This window comes from Lontra canadensis, unplaced genomic scaffold (genome assembly GCF_010015895.1).
Source record: "Lontra canadensis isolate GAN:19392208 unplaced genomic scaffold, GSC_riverotter_1.0 scaffold48, whole genome shotgun sequence".
Taxonomy (NCBI): Eukaryota; Metazoa; Chordata; class Mammalia; order Carnivora; family Mustelidae; genus Lontra; species Lontra canadensis.
Window position 1 is genome coordinate 12551072 of NW_022631042.1, and position 20839 is coordinate 12571910.

Consider the following 20839-nt stretch of genomic DNA (forward strand, 5'->3'; position numbering starts at 1 on the left):
AGTTGACAGCCTATGTTGTCTCTGTGACCAGGTAAATCATTGGTAAAGGGAATGTTCATTCAAATCATGTTACTAACACAACTCCAACCACGTGAGCTGTCCACATCATCAGGGTGTCCACTCACTGGTTAATGAGCTCCTGTCTTGGGTAATTAAAAAAACAATATGGAGTCATTGTTTTGAGTATGAATCACAGCCACAAATAGATTTGCTTCAGTCCTTAATTGATGTAAACAAGGTATTTCAAGGGACCCAGCAGTGAGTTCTCAGCTGAAGGTGGTAATCTCCTCTCTGAATCTCAATCCATGTTTTTATTTACTCTTCTTTCACCCTTTCAGATTCACTGTCACCTCAATATGACATTTATGCCCCCAAAACAGTTCTCTCCACGGCATGACCAAACACTTCCTAATGAAATTCAATGACCTATCAGCACCTTCTTCTGCTGATTCTCAACCTGGTGGTCACCAGCCACCTTTATCCTCTCTTGGAAGGCTCTCCTCCTTTGGTTTCTCTGCTATCAGGTTCTCCTGGTTTTTCTATTGCTCTGTGTATTTTTTATTTCTTTGAATGGCTAGATTTCTTCCTTCTGCCCCTAAATGGTAGTTGTCTCCTAAAATCCAGTCTTCATTTTTCCGGCCTTCTACTACACTCATCCTTGTCTCCTCCACTTCTCTGTTCTTCTGCTTTCCAGCTGGTCATATAGTTTATATTTCCTGTGATGGTCGTCATTGTATGGAACATCAGTATATGTATAAATATACAAAATATTTCCTACAATGTATTGGTAAGAATGCCGCCTGTTTAAGACTGTGGCCAGTTCAGGTAGTCTTTTTTTTTTTTTTTTTTTAAGGATTTTATTTATTTGATAGAGAACAAGTGAGAACATGAGCTGGGGGAGAGGCAGATGGAGAGGGGGAAGCAGGCTCCCCAATGAGCAGGGAGCCCGATACGGGACTCGATCCCAGGACCCCAAGATCATGACCTGAGCTGAAGGCAGATGCTTAACCATCTGAGCCACCCAGGCACCCCTGAGGTCATCTTTTTATATTAAAGTCAAAGATGATATTCTGACTTATGATATAAAAAAGCGTTTTGAGACAATAGTCTCTCATCTAAGGATGAGATTGGGCAGAGTTTAATTCACCCTGGGGACTAGAAAAGTTCAATTAAGAAAGCACTGACTCAGAGGGAAAATTGTATTAAAATTAAATAACTTTAGGGGCACCTGGGCGGCTCAGTTGTTAGGCATCTGCCTTTGGCTCAGGTCATGATCCCAAGGCTCTGGGATCAAACCCCACATCTGGCTCCCTGCTGAGCAGGAAGCCTGTTTCTCCCTCTCCCGCCCCCTCTCCCTGACTTGTGTTCCCTCCCTCACTGTCTCTGTCAAATAAATAAATGAAATCTTAAAAAAATTAAATTAAATTAAGTAACTTTCGGGCACAATGCTAGGTGCTCATTTACATATATTAAAAGGGAATTGTTTGAAGCCAGTTAAAGCTACTTCTGCAATAGAATTCACAACAGAGATTAAAAGTTCGTTATTTCACACATTTTCTTTAATAAGAATTTAATTCACTTAATGCTACATATGTTTATTTTGCTATGTATTTAAAGTTTATCTTTTGTCTGTACCCTTTAAGACTTTTTAAAATAAATCTTTTCAAATCAAAAGTGAATATTATATATTTACAGTGTCACCAAATTTTCAGTCATTCCTATCAAATATTAAGTTTATCTGGCAAATCCTCCAGCCAAAATAAAACACATATTTGTTTAAAGGAACAGAAGGAAGGATGAAGTCAGTAAACGTGAACCCCAAATATAGTAAGTGATGTTCAGGATGTTGGTCCTTCAAATGCGATCTTTTCCTAGTTTTCGCATTTCTGCCAAAAGTAACATTATTTTCTTGGTCCACAGGCTTAATGTCTTAGAGATTCCTTTACCTCTGCCCACTCCTTTCTTACGTATCTCCAGCCTGTCTGCAGTCATTACTCATTCTTCTTTATTTTCGGAGCTACTATCTGGTCTAGGCCATGGGTACTTTAACAAGGGGAATGAAATAGCTTCTCCCTGGTCCTCTTGCTCCCAATCTCTCACTAGGTCAAGTACTTCTCACCAGGTACCTCTTTCGTATGAAAGAGGGCTCGAGGAATTTTTTTAAAATATCATTTTGAAGTAAACTTTTTTAATCCTCTGAGATAAAAACTTCAATGACTTTATATGAGCAGGTAGATACACATCAACATTATGTTCTTTGGATTCATTATATGTAATTGGAGATAAAATTTGTTTCCATTTTTGCCTCCATCTTTGTGACATTTAGCTCTTAAACTTCTGAACGCTTCTATTATTTAACTGAAAATTCAATCTTAAGTTGAAGATGGAAACAGGTGAAAGAGGCCACAGAATGGACTACTTGAGGTACTTCTAGGAATAGAGGCATGAAGCTAATCAATTATCTTGAGAGGTAAGTAAAAAATATAGACTCAAAAAGGAGTTAGATACACTTGAGGGCAAGGGATCCATAATGAGTTAAACACACATTCAGAAGCTTATTCATAGTCATCAGGATATTATCGTGTGCAGCATAACGAAAGATGTCAGACAAGTTTGCTGACATGAACTACTGGCTGTTTCCTGGGCAGTGTGCTTCAAAGGCTCTCTATGGCCTGTCATATAAAATCCAAACTGAGAATCTGGGCTTCCGTCTCTTTAATTATGAAATGGCCATGCTGGTCTTGAAGAGTGGTCTTCAAAATTTTGAGCAACCCAAAACATAAACCAGATTAAAGTGGAACCATTAGAAGAAAGCATTCCCAGGAACCAGATACTACCACTCCCACCATGCCCCTCCCCACTGCCCAGCACCCCCCAAAGATAAATCGCTGATGTGGAAGATCTCCAAGTTTCTTCCTTGCTGCTGGGATTCTCTTCTGAACTTAGATTTCAACGTCCTCCATTAAACGCTCTTGGCTTCCTTTACCAAACTCGGTTTTCTCCATTCCCCCTGAGGGTTCGGGATACAAACCCAAATGCCCACGGACAAGGTGGAAATTGAGGCAATCCTGAAGTCCAACCCTCATCTAAAGGGTTTACCATCCAGAGTTGCCAGATCCTCCCATTTGTCTGAAGAATCTAGAAATCCAGCTCTTCCTTTTAAAATCTGGAGATTTTTAAAATGTGGGTAGCTATGATGGTTACTTTATGTGTCAGCTTGCTAGGTTATGGTGCCCGGTTGTTCAGTCAAACACTAGTCTAGGTCTTGCTATTAAGATATCTTGTAAATGTGGTTAACATCCACAATCAGCTGATTGTAAGCAAGGGAGATTACCTTTGACAATATGGGAGGGCCTCATTCAATCAGTTGAAGGACTTAACAGCAAAACAAACAAACAAACAAAAAACTGAGGTTTCCTGGAGAAGAAAGAATAAGGAATTCTGTCTCAAAAATGTAAATAGAGGGGCACCTGGGTGGCTCAGCCAGTTAAGGGGCTGCCTTTGGCTCATGTTATGATCCCAGGTTCCTGGGTTCCAGCCCTGTATGGGGCTCCCAGCTCAGCAGGAAGCCTGCTTCTCCCTCTGCCACTCTCCCCTGCTTCTGTTTTCTCTCTGTCAGGTAATTTAAAGAAAAAAAAATGTAAATAGAAATCCTATCTGAATTTCCAGTCAGCCAGCCTACCCCAGTGATTTCAGACTACACACACACACACACACACACACACACACACACACACACGTTTTCTTGGTTCTGTTTCTATGAAGAACCATGACAGATAAAGTAGCTAACCCAGACTTTTGTGAATCTCTGTAGGCCAGACAAAAGACATGCATGAACCCAGACTGTTCATGCCACCAGAATGTGGCCTCAGTGCCCTGTCATCCAGCCCATCTTCTTGGGAGCCCCTGTTTAATGTGCACCTCCTCTTGGTACCACCATGCCCACATGGAAAGCCTTCCCCATTTTTTATTCCCAGGAAATCCAATGCTACCCAGATGCACCATGCTCAAGGCTCTCCTCACTTTCAGGAAGCTTCCATAATGATTAGATGCCATGATGACCTCTATGCATTACTTTCAATTCCATCTACATTTAACGTTCACAGATAGAATGTGCTATGTGATGCCATCGTCGTGATTTTTTAAATCACTCTCAAAACATTATTCGCCTTGTCTCTCAAGGACTAACAAACGTCTCACCTTTAGACATTTTCTGTCATCATTCAACAACTTGTGCCAAAAACAAATTGCTCTAGAAATCAGAAAACAGGATGAGTTCCAGTCTCAGCTCTGACACAAGTTAAGGGCATTGCCTTGGAAAGGTCTCCAGGCATCTCTGGGAAGCAGGATACAATTAATTAATGGCTAAAATTTACCCACTGCTCGCCACTCTCCAGTACTATGAGCTTTACATGCTTTGATTCATTTAATCCTTAAAATGTTATGACATAGATACTATTGTATAGAAGAAACTAAGACACAGAAATACAAAGTAATTTGCCCAGGGCTAGCTTGCAAGCAACAGAATCAGCATTTGGACCCAAGCAGCCTGGTTCCTTAGCCCATATTCCCTTTTTTTTTTTTTTTTAAGACTTTATTTATTTATTTGACAGAGAGAGACACAGCGAGAGAGGGAACACAAGCAGGGGGAGAGGGAGAAGAAGGGTTCCCGCCAAGCGGGGAACCTGATGCAGGGCTCCATCTCAAGACCTGGAGATCATGACCTGAGCCAAAGGCAGATGCTTAACAACTGAGCCACTCGGGTGCCCTGCTTAGTCCACATTCCTAACCACTACACAAAGGAGACTCAAAATATATATTGCATAACTCCCAGCAGCTCTAAAATTCTATGATTTTACTTCTAAGATCACCTTCACTCAGTATGTTCTTTATTAGAAGACACAATAAGGACTCACTGAATGTTAAAATGAGTCAACTACTTTTCAGTTAATTTCTATTTCCTTACCATGATGGCAGGTCAGGTTATGTGAGTGTGGAGGATGAGGTTTGACTGAGCTCCTAAGTCACTAACAATAGGTTCTGATCATAGGACTGACATGGCCACTAAATTCCCTATCTAAACTCTATCCTATTCTTAGACTTATAGTCCCATGAGATTAGATTATACTGAACATCATTTGTTTCCTGCAAAGCAGGATAAAAAGATATCTCCAGAATTGGTGTGTAAGGCAAGTACTTACCCAAAGAAAATGAAAACACGAATTCAAAAAATTGTACGTACTTCTATGTTCATTGCAGAATTAGTTATAATAGGCAAGATACAGAAATAAGTCAAGTCTCTGTAGATAGATAAATGGGTAAAGAAGATGTGGTGCACTGGAATATTACTCAGCCATAAAAAAAGGATGAGCTCTTGCCATTTGTAACAACGTGGATGGACCTAGAGGGTATAATACTAAGGGAAATAAGTCAGGCAAAGTCAAATACAATATGCTAATACCCACGTGTGGAATTAAAAAAAAATAAATAAACAAACAAAGAAAAAGAAAGAAAAAAACAGACTCTTAAATATGGAGAACAAACTGGTAGTTGCCAGAGGGGAGTTAGATGGGAGGATGGGTGATAAAGGAGATAAAGAGTACACCTGCCACGCTGAGCACTGAGTAATGTACAGAATATTGAATCATACTGTAAACGTGAAACTAATATAACACAGCATGTTAATAACAATAATACTCCAATTTTAAAAAATAAGTAAATAAAAATTTTAAAAATCTTCAATTAGGGGGTGCCTGGGTGGCTCAGTGGGTTAAAGCCTCTGCCTTTAGCTCAGGTCATGATCCCAGGGTCCTGGGATCGAGCCCCGTGTTGGGCTCTCTGCTCAGTGGGGAGCCTGCTTCCCTTTCTCTCTCTGCCTGCCTCTCTGCCTACTTGTGATCTCTGTCTGTCAAATAAGTAAATAAAATCTTCAAAAAAAAAAAAATCTTCAATCAGTGCCACACCTGAGTGGCTCAGTCGGTTGGGCATCTGCCTCTCAATTTCAGTTCAGGTCATAATCTCGGGGTCATAAGGTCAAGTCCTACATCGGGCTCTGTGCTCAGCATGGAATCTGCTTGAGAGTCTCTTTTTCTCTCTCTGCTCCCACCACTCACACTCTCTAAATGAACAAATAAACAAACAAACAAATAAAATCTTCTTAAAAAATAAGTAAATAAGGGCACCCGGGTGGCTCAGTCAGTTAAGTATCTGCCTTCGGCTCAGGTCATGATATCAGGGTCCTAGGATTGAGCCCCACATTGAGCTCCCTGCTCAGTGGGGAATCTGCTTCTCCCTCTGCCCCTCCCCCCTGCTCATGCTCTCTCTCAAATAAATAAATTATATTAAATAAATAAATAAAATTTCAATCAGTCAAAAAAAAAAGTACATTACACGCTATGACTGATCATACAGTTGAGGTCAAAATAAGCATTTCCAGCTGGTGGCACAACCACAGAAAAAGAGTTAACTATTTGCCAACAGGGGCAGAAACAATGACCTTAAAGATGGGAGTTAGGCTGGTTATAGCAGATCCTGTCAATAACCCATCCTTGTGCCCTTGGCCCAACACCCCCACCACCACCCAGGTCTTCAGGAAACGGTTCCCACAATACTGACAGCTTCCAGCCTCAAGCACTTGTGTCTCTCTACTGAAGGGCACGCTTGGGCCAAGCCTGACAAGGGCCAGAAACGTGGAAGGATTTATGTGGCCAGGAGTAACCCCCAACCAATGAGGTGTAAGTAATCAACTTCCTGCTCCCGTCAGTAGGATGCTCCTGGGGCTGCTGCACATATATTTTTTGGAAGCATCCCAGAGAGATTGAGTCCCTGTGCCCACAGTGGTCATTGACCTTACCCCACTTTCTGTGTCTCCATCTGATTCTATCACTATGCTTCCTGGGATCATTTCCCAAATCAAGTTCTGGCACCCAAATCCTTTGTCTCAGTTTGGAGGCTGTGGTTTTGGAGGAACATAAATGAAGACACCAAACCTTCCATTCCCAGTTTTTTCACTCCTGATTCTCAGTTTCTACAGCAGCAATCTTCAGATCCACACGGCATCCTACTTCCCAGTGGTCTGAGTCCGCCATTGGGGGAAGCCACCAAATTGTGCATGACGATGCTTTCTAAGACTGTGTAAGCTCACATGTGTACACGGGCACATGTAGAAGCAGCAAAATGACGTGGGTCAACATTTCCCAAAATACATCCCAGGGAATGATTTTTAATAAATTTTGCTTGAAAAATAATCTTAATGTCAAATTAAAATTTTTTAATGTTAAATTTGGGGCTGGGTTGCTTAAAGGACAGAGAGGGCTAGCATACATCCCATGATTCTGTTGTGCAAAGACAAAAAGGTGTCTGTTTGCTCTGACTTCTCTTGTTCTTGAGCCTCTATCCTCACCAACTGGGAAAAATTACACTTGCCAATTAAAAGTCCCTCAGCCTTGTCAATTTTATTTTTTATTTTATTTTTTTTTAAAGATTTTATTTATTTATTTGACAGAGAGAGAGAGATCACAAGTAGGCAGAGAGGCAGGTAGAGAGAGAGTGGGGAGGGGGGAAGCAGGCTCCCTGCTGAGCAGAGAGCCCGATGCGGGGCTCGATCCCAGGACCCTGAGACCATGACCTGAGCTGAAGGCAGAGGCCTCTACCCACTGAGCGACCCAGGCACCCCAGTCTTGTCAATTTTAAAATGTCTCTTTTGGGGGTGCCTGGGTGGTGCAGTCAGTTAAGTGGCCGACTCTTTCTTTTGGCTCAGGTCGTGATCTCAGGTTCATGCAACTGAACTCGAGTTGGGCTCCCCACTCAGCGCAGAGTTTGCTTGAGATTCTCTCCGTCTCTGCCCCTCCCTTCTGCACTCTCTCCTTTGGGGTACATATTTAGTTAACTCAAAGTTCCAAACTTTCTATCAGAAGTTTCTCTCCCTCAAAGGATCTCACCATCTCACATCATAAGTGGTTTAGGGGCCCAGAGGCCAAGAAAGTATGGAGAGGGCATGCTGCCCACTGGAGGTGGGCCCCACTGTCCACCAGAATCGACTGGAGAGATTATAAAAATGCAGATTCCCAGGTCCTCTCTCTGGATGTTTTGATTCAGGGACAATGGAGTGAAACCAAGAACCTGTGTTTTTAACCAATTTCCCAGAAGGTTCTGACATAGCCAGAGCAAAGCCTGGCATTTGGGAAATGCTAGCATGGTCTGTCTTGTTGCCCACCAAGTTTTGAACTTCCTGCCATACTATAAAGTAGGAAAGACTCACGGCCTGCTGTCTCCCGCTGAGGTGTATGATGTAGCACTGTCCTCGCCTTTATTCATCATGAGGCATATTGGGGCAGAGGATAATAAGGTTTCCATGTGAGTGCTGGCACTAGTGGTAATATACACTGATGCCGTAATTTAAATATGGTAATCACAGAATTTTTAAAGCAGAACTGAGGAAATAAAAGGAGGAGAAGAGCCTCTGGTATTAATTCCAGTCATTTCAATACCATTAAGAAGGAGTAAGTTTTGGGGCGCCTGGGTGTCTCAGTCAGTTAAGTGTCCGGCTGTTGCTTTTGGCTCCAGTCGTGATCTCAGGGACATGGGACAGAACGTGGGCTCTGTGCTCAGCCAAGAGTCTGCTTGGCAATTTCTCTCCCCCTCTGTCCCTCCCCCCGCTTGCAAGCATGCTTACACGCACTCTCTCTCTCTTTTTCTCTCTCTAAAATAAATTTTAAAATCTTAAAAAAAATTTAAAAGGAGTAAGTTCTAAGAAAAGCCACACAAAAATCCCTGAAGAAAATGAGGAACAGTTTTATGAACAAAGACCAAAAAAAAAAAATTATATATAATTTACTTAATAAACTCTACATCTACAACTCTGAAAATTAGATCTCTTATAAAAACTGCTGGAAAAAGAAGTTAGAGGTTATTTTTCTATAATTGTATACTTTAAAATCATTAGATAAAATGCTCTTTCTGTGGTATTCTTTATAATAAAGAAGTTTATAGCATCATTTTTGAAGTATTTTTAAGATGGATATTGTATCTTAATGAATACATAGGAAGGGTTTATACCACTTCAAGTTGATATCAATAAAATCTTTCACCCAAAACAGCTTTACATTTCAAATTCCCTAGAGTGAAATTTAACCTTCTAAAATCTGATCCAGAATATTATGTCAGCCTGTTTCTTCAAAGAGAACCTTTACCTGACATAGGAGTCAGAACATAGTGGGTTGGATTTTGGTTATAAACAACGACAAGATTTCAGTAGCTTGACCCACCAACAGTGCATTTCCTGCCCATATGCAAGCTCAACGCGAGTGAACTGGGGAGCTCAGCTGGTCCCAGCCTTTCAGGGGCCATGTTGACATCTCAACATGGGCTCAAGTGCTTCAAGTTTCCCACAGCAGAGGGGAGGAAACATGACAGCTTGTTACACAATTCTGCTCACCTTTCATTTGTCAAACCAAATCAATTATCATCTTAACTTCAAAGAGGGTTGGAGAATATTGTCTTACTGCCCGCCTTCTAGAACTGGAGAATTTGTCACCAACCCTACTGGGTATCACTTCTGCCTTGCTTCTTACTCCTCTGTACGTTGGCACCAGGTAACAATCCACACTATCTATCCCCCTGTTTGGGACTCATATTTTTTTTAGGTGAGTGGGAAATAATTTTAATCAAAGAATTGTACATTTTCTTCCCACATATCTTGCTTTGTATTAGGAAATGACACTGCGATCCATTTCACTAAAATATTACAAAATATTTACAAGAAAATATTAAAATAACTCAAACACAAAAGGCAAGATGGGGTAAAATAAACTGTTTTTTCAGAAATCTCTACTCCAGTGCCCACTGCACACAAGAAGAGAATCAAAGCAAGTAACAAAGATCCCCCTGATCACAAGTTTCCAAAGAATTGGAGAAGGGGAACAAATGGGATGAACACAGTGGTATGAAAGGGAATGTGTATTAGCAGCACCGCTTCAATAACCCATCTATTCTGAATGAAATAATCCTCTCTTACATGCAAGAAATTCTAAACTTTAGTATATCCCTTGAACTGAAATTTAAAAATACCCTGACAGTGAAAGTCGCTCTTTCACTAAGTTTAGTAAGAGCCTCTTTCCCCACCAATCACTGATATGAACAGAAACCTGTTCTGGCATTAAAAGCTGTTACAGGAGCCCTTCCATCTCTTTCATGAAACCTTCATAAACATCATTCTTAGTCTGCACTGAGACAGGAACAGATGGACCAGACTTGGGAGCTGCTTTGGCAAGAGGCACAGCAGAATCATCCTCTGACTTTCTTTGGGGAGCAGCAGTGGCCCCTTTATCCTCCCGACATACCTTCAATGCAGTGGGCATGAATCGAGTGATCTCTGCCTTGGGATTAGTGATCGTGGCTTGGCACTGATGGTTGCTGGTGCTTTCTTCTCAATGGTGGCTGCACTTGTATCATCCACCTTGGGTTGCTGAATCAAGTTGGGTGGAGCACATAAAACCCCTGGGTTCGGCAACAGAGTTGGTGGGAAAAGCCCAGATGTGGCAGGTCCAAGTGGAGGCACCAAAGGTGGGTGCATCATGCCAGGACGAGGTGGAGGGATACCTGGAGGAGCAGGGGGATGCACCAAGGAGCCTTGGTGGGGGTCCCTGAGGAGGAGGGCCAGGAGGCAGACCTGGAGGTGGACATGGGGGAGGGCCAGGAGATCGGCCTGGTGGTGGGCCTGGAGGCAAAAGTCGGGGTAAAGGCCCTCGGAGTCCCGGCATTCCAGGCAGTCTCAGGAATGGAGGAGCTCCGAAAGGTGGTCCAGGAGGAAGGCCCGTGGGAGGTCCAGGGGACCGTAAGGGTGGAGCCAGGGGTGGTCCAAGAGGAGGCAGTCCCAGCATGGGAGGTGCTTGAATCTGAGAAGGAGGAACAGACTGTGGGGCGGAGGGTGGGGGGGAGCTTGCTGCTCTGAAGAAGCAGTAGATGTGCCATCAGAAAGAGATTCCTCTTTATGCTGTTTTTGTGATTGCTCTTCTGCTTCAGAATCATCAGAATCGTCTTCGTCATCATCCTCTGAAAATTCTTCTACTTCTCGTCCCTACTCGGGGATTTCCTGACCTGCCATTGGAAGCATCACGGCTTGAAGGGGAGTCAGTTCCTTCATGTTCTTCTTTTTCTTCCTGATTTTCCAGGCATATCTGCAAATCTCACACTCAGACCTGACTTCTTTCCTTCGTTGTTCTCTCTCTCATTATCATCACAGTCCACAAGGTCATCCCCTTCACTTTCTCCATCTGATCTGTCAGTGTCGCTGTCATCAGTATTGTCATCATGCTTATCTTGATCCATGTCCTCAGGATACCCGTCATCTTCACTGGTGCTGGAAACATCATCATCATGACCCCGCTGAGCAAGTTCTGGGCTATATAACATGTCTTCATCCCGCCTACGAGGGGGAAGATCTAGGGCAAAGCCCACTTTATGGCCATACATTTGTAAGACTTGAGGAGGTGGTGGACCAGGGGAGGACCAGGAGGTTTTCTGTCGGGGGCAATCATGGCACACTATGTCCAAGAAGAGGAAGTATAGAAACTGCCCATGTTGGAGGTCCATAGGCTCAAGTCTTTTTAAGGATGGAGGGTGGCTGGGCACCAGGCCTGTCCTGGATTAAGATGTTGGAAGGAGCATGTGGCATATCTGGCAAGGGAATGCTCTCCACTTCCACACGCTGAGCATTCTTGACAGTGTCAAAATATTGGCTAAGTTGAGTCCTTTTCTGTTCATATTCTACTTCTAGTTTTCTCAGTTCTTTGTAAATACCCGGATTGTCTTTCTCATAGAGTCGCAGGTTACATTCAGAGGTTTCACACAGCTTTTCACACTTGTCTTTCAGCACCTTCTCATTTAACTGTGGTTGCTGCACCGGGTTAAACTCCATTTCCTCCAATTTCTCCATGTCCTGGATAATCTGCTTGGGATCCTTCATCTTCAAAACTGCAGCTCGTACCATCACGTACTGTTTTTTGCTCTTCTTTAATTCTCTCTTCCAGGCTTCTTTTTGGGTTGGTCTGTGGGGTTCATAAATCTTCCACTCTTGGTGGATAATGTCAATCTCCATCCCATCTTGACCATTTGTATGGTTCACTTGTTCATTAAAACAAAAAAAACCAGAAAAACTCGTAGGAGCCTTCACCTCTGTGTACCCGTCAGCCACCCAGCCACCGCCATCTTGAAAGCTCACGTCCCTCCTTTGGGACTCATATTATCAATCATAAACTTACATTATCAATCAAACAACAAAATATTTCATCCTTCTAGACCCATCGTATTAAAAGCAAAATCTCCTTTTTTTCTTAAAACCAGCATCCCTAGTATATCACATTTGGGTAGAGCTAGGGTAGGTAGGTTCATTTTTTAAAAAGAGGAGATGCTGGCCCCACTGTGACAGAGATGACCAGCTGTGCACCAACCCCATCACTATCTCTGGGTGGTCACTGGTGAGCTGCAACAGAGGCTCAGACCCTTGCAGTAGGCATAGTTATATGACTCCATTCTGGTCAATGAAATGTAGATGGAAAGGTCATTTCCCACTTTCAGGCCCAGCCCATAAAAATCGCCCTTGTCACATGCCACTCGCACGTTCTGGCTGGATGCCGATGCGGGCAGCAATCTAGAAAGCCACATGTGGAAGATGGTAGAGCTTCCCTCAGCCTGGTCTCCAAGGGACCATGTGACCCGAGCCTTCCCTCAGTGCCCTACACTGCTGCTGATACGTATGTTTTAGTAAAAATAGGCTTTTTTAAGATCATTAAAATAAACTTGGATTATGACTGATAAACTTTGAGATGGGGTGGTATAATAATTCACAAAATACTCTAAAAGTGTGACTTAAAAAGTGTTTTGGTTGGCCTCGATTCTGACAAGATCAACTAATGTACTTGCTCAGCTATTTAGGAATCTCCGTTCTCTAAGGCAGATTCTCTGGGTAACCGCGCCACCTGACGAGACAATTTTCCAGCAAAAGCAGGAAGAACTGCACTATTCTCGAAGGTCGGGAAAAGGCAACAGAGGAGATGGCCAGTGTCTGGTTTCGTGAAAGACTTTACTCATCACTGACCCTTCCGCATAGAGAGGAGATACAATCACGTCAGTGACAGTCTAACGCCGATGGGCCACATTCTAAGTGTCTCATGACAGAAATAATTCATAACACGTGAACTTAGATAGATGATGCTACTTACATTTTATCACGCTCCTCAAAGGGCTATCAACGCTCCTATGTTGCTGCCAACAGAACGCTCCATTTCTTCCCCTCCCCCACGGGGGGGGGGCACCCAGAGAGGCTGCTCCCCAGCCCCCGGGTCTGTTCGGTGGGTCACGTGACAGAGTTCTGACCAATGAAGTGACGGCACGAGAGCCACAGGCAGTTCTCAAACCCAGTGGAGGCCTCAAGGGCCAAGGGGAGAGCAGAACCTCTAGCTGGAGGGAGCTGGTTCTGGACTGAATGCTTGGAACCCACCAGCTCTAGAGGAGAGAAAGCAGTAAACCACTGAGATTTTGTTATGCGATTAGCTCAGTTAGGGTACCCTCATGACTGTATTAGGGCTGTGGCCTTGGCCCCAGAGAACCAGGAGCAAGGTTAAAGCTAAAGGGATGGTATGTAAAGTATACCTCAGTAAAGCCGTTACTCTTTATGAAAGAAAGTCCAGGGGTCCCGAGGGATGTATTCCAACCCCGCTTCTGCTCCCTCCCACCCCCTACCTTCCCCACCCCCTACCGGACTCCCCCCACCACCCCTGTTGAGGTTGGCTCTTCCCACTCGTGCAACAACTCCTACAGACTGCTGCTCGCCGCCAGTCGGGCATACCCGCACTTGGCCACAGCCCGCGCTCTCTGGGCCTTTTCCGGCATTCTAGGCTACTTAAGGAAATTTCAGTCTTCCGAACTCTACCTGCCTATACTATGCCCTCCGCTGGAATGCTCTTCCCCCTCGCTTCTCCCTGCCCAGCTCTCCCTGCCACCCACCCCTACCGAGCAAGGCCTTCCCTCTGGAAGGCTCAGGTGGGAAAGACAACCCTGAACTCCTACAACCCTTGTTGCCCCCCGCGTCATCTGTGTGTGATGACAGCAGGTGGACATCTCTGGCCTGCTAAGGGGCAAGCTCCTTGCAGACAGGGACTCCATCTGCCAGCACACGGACGACAGTCCATGACAAACGTTAACCGAATGCTTGCTTCGTGGGAAGCAGACACGATGGTCCGGCACTGCCCCCACCCGGAACATCCAGATTCACAAGGCAAGGGGTCTGCCAAGAAGGCGGAGGAAAACCCTCTTAATTAAGAAAGTATGGAAAGTTGCTTAAATTTCAGACATTTTTAAAGTAAAAATGACTTTAGGTAAATACTATGGTTGATCCATATTGACGTATAACGCCCACGCAGAAAAGTGACCGTCGAGGGTACAGCTCGATGAATATTCAACAAAGTGTTCACTCCGCGCCGCCCCTACGTCATCCAGAAACAGAGTGTTCTCAACAATCCAGAAGCCCCTCCCCCGCTCAAGTCGGTAAATACTATTTTAAAAGAAAAGGAAGGAAGGGGAGGGGGCAGATATCCACTTCAAAAGAAAATGAGAAACACGAGGGGGGGGCACTCACCCCCTCGTGGAGCCACGCCCATTGGGGGCTTTTCCGGACCCGCGGAAAATTCTCACCGGATTAAACAGAACCACGAAATGGATAATCGCAGAGCCAGCGGCCGGGCTTTGGAGGCGAAGAAGATTCCTCCTAGGTACCCGAAGTAGCGAGGCTGTGGGGTCCGCCCGGCCCGCGCGCCACGCTGGGAACGGAGCATGGGGCGGGGGCCCCGGGGAGGCGGGCAGGTGGCGCAAGGCCCCAAGTCCAGTCCGCCACTCCGGAGGGCGACGCAGGGCGGTGGCCTCGTCGCGTCCCCAGCCCCGCAGGGCTTCGTTCGGGGTCCGCGCTCCCTTCCCACTTCCCACCCCCGCCCGCCCTCCTGCACTCTTTTTCTGGAACCTGGAGAGGCAGGGCATCCTCTGGGATTCCTTCCAACGGGATGTGCCTCCGCCAAACTCTTAAGCAGAGAACCCAGGGCTTTGAAAGGATCAAAGTCCCACGTAAAGGCCTGAGAAGCCGCTTGTTGCCATCGCTCCAGGCCTGGACCCGAGCTCTGAGAGCAGGCTCCATTTAAGCCCGTTGTACGTCTCTGCTATGCCCTAGAACAGGGAAATCAGGCACCATCTTTGGTTTGGAAGCTGCACTCCCTGTTGCAGTTCTGTCTCTGTCAGGATCTCGGTACATGAGATAGAGACAGTCATGTGATGAGATAGTGGATAGGTGTGTAGGTAGATAAAAATTCTAGAGTGTCTGCAGGTAATTCTGCAGGCAAGGTCCCAGGGCAGGGTCTTGACAACCGTGTTGAGGGGAGGGGGGAGTGGATTCCTTGTTTACAAGGATGGGTGGTACAGGGAGTTTGGGGTCTTATATTTCAGTTCCTTATATTAAGGGAACAACAAAGAGAACTAATAAATTGGATCAGGCAGAGGGGCTATAAAGGGGATGTTTCTAAAGCATTACAGTTCCTTATAATCTTACACTGAGTTTCTTCCCACCTGCCACAGTCTGCACAACAGTTTCCTCCCATATTTCCTGTTCTGAAGTTTCCAGAGAAGGCAAATTGCAGGGCTTTGGGTTACATGGTTAGATGGGAGGGAGGGGATGCCTGGGTTTTGGTTGATTTGGGAGATTAAAGGGGGATCACCCCATATTCCTGTTGCTTCCTGTAAATGCAAGGAGATCCACTGATTTTTTTTCTTTTTTTTTTTCTTTTAAGATTTTGTTTTTTTGTCAGAGAGAGAGAGAGAGCCCAAGTAGGGGAAGTGGCAGGCAGAGAGAAGCAAACTCCTCGCTGAGCAGGGAGCCCAATGCAGGACTTGATCCCAGCACCCTGGGATCATGAGCTGAGCCAAAGGCAGGCGCTTCACCAACTGAGCCACCCAGGTGTCCCTCCACTGATTTTCAAAACAGAGATATCCTACACAAACTATCCATTCCACAAATATTTATCAAGGCCCTTGCTTTGTATGTGCACTGTGTCAGGCCCTGGGGGATTCAGTGATGAGCTGACCAGTCACTGTCCACAAGGATTCACAGTCGAGTGGAGGAGACAGCCCAGTAAAACAGCCATGGTCCCCTGGAATAAACACTGTGACAGCTGCCGCTTCCCAGCTGTGGGACCCGGGGGCAAGTCACCCAACTTTGTGCATTATTTTCATGACCGGTGAATGGGGATAACAGGAGTGCCCTCCTTGGGATGTGATGAGGATTAAATAAAGTAATATATCCAAGTGCTTGGAACAATGTAAGTCACATAGAAAGTGTTACGGGAGAGTTTGTTCTTGTGGGTGATGATAGTATTGTGATTCTTGGGGTGCTTACCGATGGAGAGAAAAGCTTCCCTCACCCTGTGCTTTCCTAAACCAGAAAGCCCACCAAAGTGATCTCTTCCCTCAAACTGTTGCATTTTTGTAACAGACATCATATATTGTACTTAATCGTACCTATACGTACTATCATATTGTACATCTTAGCTTTGTTTCTGCACATCTTATCTCTCCAACTAGACTGTAAATAAACTCTCTAAAGGCTATCACAATGAGCTTTCCTCATAGCAAATGATTCATTCTTAATCTGTTCATTAACCACTGACAGATCTTACTGGGTTATTTTCTCATCTGTCCTACCTTGTCATTCTTGCCATGGTTGGAAGTGATACAGAAGGTCATGTAGGTCTACTGATAAGAAAAACATGGTCCTAGATGCGTGGAGATCCACAGAAGGGGGTGGGGGAGAAGAAAAGAAAAACATATCAATAAAGCAGGTTAATGATGAAGTCTAGGGGTCTTCTGAGGCTGAAAGAGGCCCTAACTCATAAAGAATTCTTCTGCAAGGAGGAAGTATCCACAGAAAGGAAGGAGACATTGACCACGACTTCTGCCTTGGAACGCTTATGACATACGGTCAAATTTTAGCAGCTATATTAGGATTTGGGGAAGGGTAGGGTATTTTTAATCTCAAACCACCAATAAAGCCTGAACCATTTGCAAGTTTAGTCATAGAACAGACAATATTTGCATAATTGGACTTAGCTGAGTACTTCCTTCAGTGGCAAGGAGACCCAAGAGCCAGTGTCTAGCATTTTGGAATAACTAATGTATATATATGGGAAGTGGGGGATGCAGGGGGTAATCAGGTTGGGATGTGCCCCCCCCCAAGTGTGACTGAGCCAGGGCTAGGAGGGGGATCTGTTGAATAGTCTGGGAAGAGAGCTGGCCAAGTTCATGGTCCCTCTGTGGTCAGCTCTCCTGCCCCAATTAGCCCCCCTTCAACAGTCGGTGGGAAGCACATTCCCCTCATTCAGAATCCACCAGGAGGACCAGCTCTGAGGCTTCTAAATCCACCATCCTCCTAAAGGAGGATTTCTAAGTAGGAATATACTTTGGGAAGCTGATGAGGCCCCTCTAAATTTTGGGGAGGCAGTCCTCGCATCAAATGGTTTGCCTGCTGCTGTCCATGATTACAGGTACTATTTGACTATTTGTAGAAACTATCTGCAGAAAGCTAAGACCCAAGGGGTCGATGTGAAAGGAGATTGATCAGATCAAGGATAATTTATCTTGATGTAAGAGTAATTCAGAGAACCTCTCAATTACATACCTCCAAGAAAGCTATGAGGCCAGCACCATCCTCCCTGATGTTCCTGGGGCTTAGCTAGAGTCCAGGAGAACCCAGATTGGGGATGAACTCTAGTATAGGAAACCCTGGGGCAGAGGAGAGGGGACACTGCTTCACGATCTGAGTGGGCTTAGGGGTTCCAGAAAGAACTGAGGTCACCTGGAAAATATAAAACTCTCTAAAAATTATTTAGGATGGTTTTTCTATGGATTCTCCACTCCCATGGGACTCAGAAGCTATCTCTTTGTGACTGTCTATCTGATGGTTGTGTCAGTGCTCAGCTCCCCAATCTTCCCATGACAACTATTTTTTCTGTAGCCAATATCGGTCACAGTAAGTCTTCCCCAACAGCACACATGGATACAAGCATACACACATACATACTAGTGATATTTTGGACCCTGAATGCTCTGAAAATATAGAGAAATGTCTTAGCAAGGTAAAGAAGCAAGCTCTCAGAGCTTATCTTTGAAAATGTTCAGCTTTGTAACTCAGGCCCCTAGATTACTAGGTTTCTCCCCACCCTCCACCCCTCAGTTACAGCTGATGAGCAAGGGTTCATTTGAATTCCTGTGGGGGTGGGGGGGGAGACAACAATTCAATGAGCTTTGCAGGGCTAATGGGCTTAACTGGGCTCTTAAAAAGCTTCCTACCAGACTGTTTCTCTAATATTGCGGCTCTTAGGCCTTTTCTTCTCAGAACTATCTAGAAAGAACTATTTCTGTCTCACGTGTTTATGTTTTATGAATGTGTATTTAATTTGTCTCAGTCTCTCCCCTTCTAAAGAATTCATTCAAAGGGGAGAATATACGTACGGTAAACATCGTTCACTCTCGTGCTTCCCTCTGTGCTATAACAGGAAATGCATTTCTGACACTTTTAAAATGAGCAATCACACGTATAATCAACTTGGTTAAAACTTCCTTCCTGGTAACTGCAACACTTCCTCTGCATCTGGATATGAAGGGAGACCCAGAAAAGCGGAAGAGCTTAGAGGCACACGGGGTCGATTCTCGATTCGAATTCGTTTTGTTTGCAAAAACTAAACAAATGATCCTTCAGCATCTCTGCCTCGCTCGGCGGCTTTATCAGGTATTACTTCCTTCTATTTTTTGCCCTTTGTCGGGTCTGACTCGGAATAGTGACACTTCCGCCTCAGCTCGAATATTTTTATCTGGAAGGGTTGTCGGTTCTCGAGATGATACCACCGCTGAATGGCTCCGGTTCACTGTCTAGTCCAGCCTAGACGTGAGGATATTCACAAGGTTCCGGCCAAAGTGTCTGCAGGTGCATCTGTCCTGTTTTGTTTTGTTTTGTTTTGTTTTTGTTTGGGAGGAAGTGGGGAGGGCGCCGGGGGCTTGTGCCTGCCGGGCTTCATGGTCTTACAAGTGCATGCTCACTGCTTATTGCGCGTAAGGGTGTTTCTGATGCCTTCCCCAGAGGAGAAAGCCTGTAGCCTCGGCCATGAAGGAGAGCAGTGAGTACTTAGCCAGCCTGTTTTCTTCTGCGTCCGGTATCTCGTGAGATGGTTCAGTATCACCGCGGCAGAAGCGATTGCTGTGCATGTGTCTGTTGCCTCAATGTGGACCAATTTTATTTTAACTTGTGTCAGTATAAATGTATCTTATGGTTCTCTTCTTCCATCGTTAATCTAGGACATAGGCACAGACCAAAGAGTGAATTAAAAGCTGGGAGAGAGAATCCTCTGGGACAGTTGATTTCATGTCTTTACTAAATATAACTTCATCATATTTGAAGAGAGGGAATATTGACTTTAAAAGTAAGTTCAGGTCAAGATTGAATAGAAGCTTGGATCTAATGAAACTTGTCTTGCTTATCTTTTAATCAAACTCTTTTCGGTATATATCAAATGGTCTGCTCTTAAGGAAATAAGTACTTATGAGTCTTACTAACATTAGTCATTTAAGAGAGTAAATGGTATTTTCTGAAACATTAACTATTGTTTCGATGTTTGATTCTTATTTAGAATATATCTTACAATGCGGTGATACTGAATGTTAAAATCAAAACACCTTGTTTGTATTTCAATTTTAATATTTTTACTATTTATTGGAAGTGTTTCCTATTGCATTCTGTCACATTTGTACTCAAATGTTTTGTGAAGGGGAGGTACTTATTAAAGATTTGAGGAAAGAGTGAAATGATGAAAATGAATTTGTGAATTCTCATCACAGAGAAGAAAAAATGAGAAAAAAAAAAAAAAAGGTTAAATAATTGACTGGGATCCACCTAGGAAATCACTAGAATCCAGAAATCCTTTCTTCCAGCCTGTGGTTTCTCCACTGTCAGAGGCAGAGCAGATGGAATGAATTGGTGCAAAGTCACAAACATCTGAACGTTCCTACTACAAGAGTACTGCCTTGGTGACTCCCCTAAGATCCTGCCTTAATGTAGCAATGACAGTGGGAACGTGTACCCATTTCACAATTCAAAAACGTAAATACTTGCAAACGTTCTTACTCTGCAATATCACCCAATCTGATGGTTTTGAATATTATCAATGCAATTACCAACTTTTCTAACTAGAAAGAAAAAAAAAGAAAAAAAGAAAAAGACAGGAAGTTGGCTAGATAGTAAGATACCTGATCCAGACAGTTTGAAAATCGAGAATGTGCAGCGTGGCTGGGTGAGGTGTCTGGGTCCCAAGGAGAAGTGTAAGACTGAACAAAGACGAAACAAGTCGAAGGCCCATTTTCAAAGTGGCGGGGGGGGGGGGGGGGGTTCAACATCTCACACTGCACCTTGTAAATTAGAACTCTGCCCTTTAACTGTGTGATTTTAGTCCTCTATCCATTTCAGTATGCTTAAGAACAGCTATTACCCTGGAGCCGTTATAACACGTGAGGGACCGTGCGAGATGAGTGCTTTACGTCTCTTTTTAAATTTTCAGATGTAATGAAAGTACAAGATAAATGAACCCCCATATGCCTATCGCCCATGCTGAACAAGGATATCACCTATGCTGAACAAGGATATCACCTAATTTAATCATCCCTTTCACCCTCTGAGGGATTCCCAATCCCAACTGACAGGTGGTAAACAGGCGCAAAGATCCCTGAACTAGCTCAAGGCCCCCAGATACCAGGG

General features: G+C 44.3%; 1 protein-coding gene, 1 long non-coding RNA gene and 1 pseudogene across 3 annotated transcripts in view; 1 reads left to right on the forward strand and 2 right to left on the reverse strand.

Annotated features, from left to right (window-relative positions):
- Positions 1–10020: 10020 nt before the first annotated feature.
- On the reverse strand, positions 10021–12102 carry LOC116876925 (annotated as a pseudogene).
- A 4674-nt stretch (positions 12103–16776) lies between these two features.
- LOC116876926 lies at positions 16777–18724 on the reverse strand. Its single transcript, XR_004384489.1, has 3 exons — positions 18547–18724; positions 17714–17817; positions 16777–16811 (listed from the first exon to the last, which is right to left on the reverse strand). It is a non-coding gene; the product is annotated as an uncharacterized LOC116876926 (long non-coding RNA).
- Positions 18725–19092: 368 nt separating this feature from the next.
- The window catches only part of PIK3CG (phosphatidylinositol-4,5-bisphosphate 3-kinase catalytic subunit gamma), a 29771-nt gene continuing 28024 nt past the window's right edge, over positions 19093–20839 (forward strand). Inside the window, exon 1 of one of the 2 annotated variants that reach the window (XM_032873368.1) lies at positions 19093–19511. The gene's annotated coding sequence lies outside the window, so the exon portion shown is untranslated. The remainder of the gene's footprint in view (positions 19512–20839) is intronic. The other variant, XM_032873366.1, reaches the window with a different exon arrangement.